Genomic DNA, 5652 nt, shown 5'->3' on the forward strand with positions numbered 1-5652 from the left:
GTTGTTATTATTATTTAAATAATTTAACATTTCAGAAGCAGGCTGGCTAAAGCGAACAGATGAAGATATTAAAGCCTGAAAATTTTTATTATTGTTGTTGTTATTATTAGTAGTAATAGCAGCAGCGGCAGCAGCAGTAGTAGTAGTGATAGTAGAAGCAGTAGTAGTAGTAGTAGTAGTAGTAGTAGTAGTAGTAGTAGTAGTAGTAGTAGTAGTAGTAGTAGTATTAGTAGTAGTAGTAGTAGTAGTAGTAGTAGTAGTAGTAGTAGTAGTAGTAGTAGTAGTAGTAGTAGTAGTAGTAGTAGTAGTATTAGTATTAGTAGTAGTAGTAGTAGTAGTGATAGTTGTAGTAAAGACAACAGTTGCAGTAGCAGGTAAATCTACATATATTAAAATGACGTCAAATTTCGGGACTACGTGATTCTCTTCAAACCAACATAAGAACAGTACAACCGAAACATATGTTTGTCGTAAACAGACGCATGTTCACACACACAAACACGCACATACACACAAACAAACACACAACACACGCATACATTACATACACAAACAACTGACACTCGTGTGTTAAATTAAACGAAATGAATTTAATCGATATTTTAAATATATATATAAAAAGGTGAGCAATCAATAAAATTTATTTTGTTAATTCTGTTAAAATAATAATAATAAATTGTTATAACAATTTGTTATTTTATAGACTTTACTATAAAATAAAATTAAAATTATTTTCGAAGTTTTGTGAAAAATTTGCTTCAATCCGCAGGTTTGATTCCATATGCTAGTCAAAGCAATTTTATAAATAATTCATGATAAAGCCGTTACCATAATAGTAATAATTATAATAATAATTAATTTATAATAATAAAATAATTAGTAATAATTTCGTACAATTTGTAAAAATATTTGGCGCATCTCATCAACAATGCCTACCATACTATGGATCCGTGGAATGCTCTTTAGAATAGACTCTTTAAAATAACTCCAAAAATTGTATTGTATATATAAATACAAATTTATACAAACAAACAGACACATACAAACATACATACAAACGTATATACAAATAAGCATTAAGGTGGGCGGAATTATCGCTTGTACGTTGTGTATATACACACACACACATACATATATACATACATACATACATACATACATACATACATACATACATACATACATACATACATACATACATACATATGCGCTGCAGCTCTGGTTGATGCTGCGAATCGTCTGGTTTGACATTCATGGATCCAATACATCTATGTATATGTGTGTATATACTTATACACGTATATGTATAATGTTTGTATAATGTTTGTTTGCGTGTATTTCTTAGATACAAATAATACACACACAAACACACACACACACACGCACACTTGCCCAAACATGTGTCAGAGACAATTTCTGAAATTTGTCACCGTAATATATACACAGCTGCAAACATAGACACACTCAAACACGTATAAACACACACCCACACAAACACACACAAAAACACACACAAACTCGAACACGAACACAGACAAACACACACACACACAAGCACTGTATATATAGGTCCTTCTCTTTCTAAATATAAATTTCATTTGCTGTAGAAGCTGAGCTCGCGAAGAAATGCTTTCAAAATAGAAACATCATACGAACTTTTAGCCTAACATATTGTTGAATATTTCATGAAAAATAGACAAATTAATTGACTAATTAATTAATTAATCAATTGTGAATAACTGATTAGACAAGTTTTATTAAATGATTTTAATCGGTTATTGATATTATGTAGGAAGGATTTTATTAGAAATATTAAACTATATGTAATCAATTAGTTTGTTTGATTATTACAGTTTAAAAATTTATCTTACTACTAAAGTTAGTTTGTTGATGTTGATGTTAGTTGGTGACCTTTACTGTTGTTGTTGTCTGTGGTGTTGTTGTCTGTGGTGTTGTTGTCTGTGGTGTTGTTGAATTTAGATCATCATCATTCTCATCATCATCATTATCGTTATTAATATCATCATCACCACTACCATCATCTTTGAAATCATTACTCTCTTCCATCATCGTCATTTTCTCCTTAATTTGCTTACAGCTGCCGCACGATTACAAATTTTCAAATTTTGAGTCCTAATATGTTTAAAATGTTTAAATATATAGAACGCGAAACACACACACACACAACACACACACACATTCATTTATTCGTTCGTTCGTTCGTTCGTTCGTTCGTTCATTCATTCATTCATTCGCAGATTATATCATTTCATCATTAACAATTTTTTTTTTAAATACAGCAATGCTAAGGAAGAGCTCAACAGCAAACACCGTCACCGTGGTCATCATCATCTCATTATCATTTTCTTACGCCACTCCTCTGGCCGATGACGTCACTTTGATTGACATTCGAATGCCCGGCGTCAACCCCCAGGTCTCAAACGATTGAAATCTTAATTAAAAGTTTGATGATAATTTTGAAAATTAGGATGAAAATTTGTGACACTGAGTACAATGTGAGAGCAAGTGTGGCGTATGACGTTGTCGGTTAAAAGGTTAAAGGTCATTCTCATTCTTCTTATGAACTTGCCTTAGAAATGTCAAAGGTACACACACACAAGCCCACACACACCCACACACAAACACACACAGCGTATATATGAATACATCCAAAAACTACACATCGCACACTTTGGTTATGATATGCGGGCATCTGCTTGCAGTCGAACCGGGTTTCTGCAACATTAGTGGCAGGGCGCCTTTAATCACTCTTCATTAATCCATTACATAAAGGAGATAGCTATGATATAAATATGAGTGAAAATGATGAGGACGACGACGACGATGATGATGATGGCAATGATGGTAATGATTGTTATTATCTTTATTATTATTATTATTATTATTATTATTATTATTATTATTATTATTATTATTATTATTGTCCCTCATAGCAAGAGAGCAACTTATGTCACGCGATGAAGCTTAACTCCACCGTCAATATTGGTGAGAGGTTTTTTTAAGCGAATAAATGAATGGATGGATGGATAGATAAATGAATGAATAAATGGCTGGATGGATGAATGAATGAATGAATTTATTAATTAATGAACGAATGAATGGATGAATTATTGAATGAATGAATGATTGGATTGATTAATATAACTAAACGATAGATGAATGAATGAAACAAATGAATAATTGATCAAATACTAAAAGAAATAAATAAGTTCTACTACTACTACTACTACTACTACAACTACTACTACTACTACTACTACTACTACTACTAGTACTACTATTACTACTACAACTACTACTACTACTACTACTACTACTACTACTACTTATACTACTACAACTACTACTACTACAACTACTACTACTATCATCATCACAATCATTTTCGCGTAATTACTGTTATCAATCAGTATTGTTGTTATTAACTGGTAAAGTTAATTGAGTAGTTATTGCATAGTTATGAAAAAAACCTAAACAAAGATATTCTTTTTGTATATATGTATGTGTGTGTATGTTTATATACCTCTCTCTCTCTCTTTCTATGTCTATCTATCTCCCTCTCTCTCTCTTCTTATCTCTCTATCTTTTATCATAATTATAATTATATTATATTATTGCAATTATTTTTTTCACAGTTGGGTTCGAACCGAAGGCCAAGATGCCAGTGGTCCACCACATTTTGCTGTATGGCTGCCAGACGCCCGGTCGTGATCTGGATGTTTGGTGAGTGTCTTTGATTGACTGGTTGGATGGTTGGTTGGTTGGTTGGTTGGCTAATTGGTTGGTTGGTATATAGTTTTTTGTTTAGCTGACTGATTGTCAAGTTGGTTGATTGGTTTTTAAACTTCTTTGTCAATCATTCAAACAATTAAAAAAAAAACAAATTTTTGCGAAATAAATTTACAAAAATCAATCAAACACACACACACACACACACACACACACACACACACAGAGATACACACAAATAAACACACAAATAAACACACAAATAAACACACACACAACAAACACACACACAAACACACAACAAACACACACACAACAAAAACACTCACAAACACACCCAGGAATTGCGGCGAAATGTCAGAACAGTCAGATGGCAAAAGCCAATACCAGGCAGGGCCGGTATGTGGACCGGGTGGCAAGGAATCAATTTTGTATGCGTGGGCTATGGACGCCCCGAAGCTTCAACTACCCCCAAACGTGGGGTTCCAGCTGGGTCCGGGACTGCCAAACGGGGTCAACTACTTAGTACTGCAAGTTCATTACAAAGACGTCCAGGCGTTCTTACCACCATGTTGGATTTGCTAATTTTTTATTTATTTTTTTTAAAATTTCGTTTCTTCCTAATTATTAACAATAAAATAATTTAATTGAAAAAATTAATGAGATCATTTTCATAAATTTGTCCAGTGAATCAAAGCGATGCGTCTGGAATAACTCTGACGAGTACCAATAAAGAGTTCGTATCGATTTGTCTGTATCGTATCGTATCGTTTCGATGATGATGGTGATGACGACGATGATGATAATGACGACGATGGTGATGACGACGAAGATGATGATGAGAATAATGATGATAATGATGATGATAATGATTATGATAATGATTATGATAATGATTATTGGAATTTCTGCCACGCTGATTACACCGAACACTTCAAAACAGGCAGCCGAAGAAGGCTGGGGTATATTTGTTGTTAAGCTCCAATGGGGAGGTGGGTATAAGAGGGACGACCCACATGGAGGTGGCCTGTGAAATGCAGGAGGATAGGGTCATCCACCCCTTTGCGTTTCGTACCCACGCTCATACACATGGTTGGTTGGCTGGCTTGTTGGTTGGTTGAATGGTTGGTCGGTTGGTTGGTTAGATTTGTTGGCTAGTTAGTTGGTTGGTTGGATGGTTGTTTGGTTGGTTGGGTAGTTGTTTGGTTGGTTGGTTATTTCAACTGATTTTTAAAATGGATAAATTCACTAATTGATCAGTCAATAAATAAGTTTGCTAGGCCAATTTTTGCTCCACATCATATGGCAGAATTGTTAAAGAGCTCTGCTCTACTGTGCTTGCTTGTTGCTAAAACCTCTGACAATTATTTAAGAAAAAATTAATAATAATTATAAAAATAATAATTATAAATATTATTATTATAATAATAATTATAATTATTATTATTTACTTTGGTGTCAAGGTCGAGTCGTTAGCGGCTACAGAATTCGCGGCAAGGAGTGGACAGAAATCGGCAGAAAAGATCCTAGGCTCCCCGAAGTAATTAATTATAATTAATTAATTAATTATACTTAATTATGATTATTATTTAGTTTAATTAATTATGTTAATTGTGTAATTATAACTATAATTTAAATAATTTTTAGATGTTCTACAATGTTACGAATGCCAATATGACCGTAAGGAGAGGTGACACACTCGTTAGTGGCCCAATTAATTATATTATTATTATTATAACTATTTAATTAATTGGATAATTAAATTAATCATCGTTTTTGTTAATATTTTAATTAACAGTTGTCGTTATTATGGTTATTATTATTATTATTTTTCATACTAGGCTGCTCGTTGTACGATGCAAAATGAAGATGACGAACCGGTCTTCATTGGGTGATTTCTCC

Source organism: Helobdella robusta (genome assembly GCF_000326865.2).
Source record: "Helobdella robusta unplaced genomic scaffold HELROscaffold_56, whole genome shotgun sequence".
NCBI classification, from domain to species: domain Eukaryota; kingdom Metazoa; phylum Annelida; class Clitellata; order Rhynchobdellida; family Glossiphoniidae; genus Helobdella; species Helobdella robusta.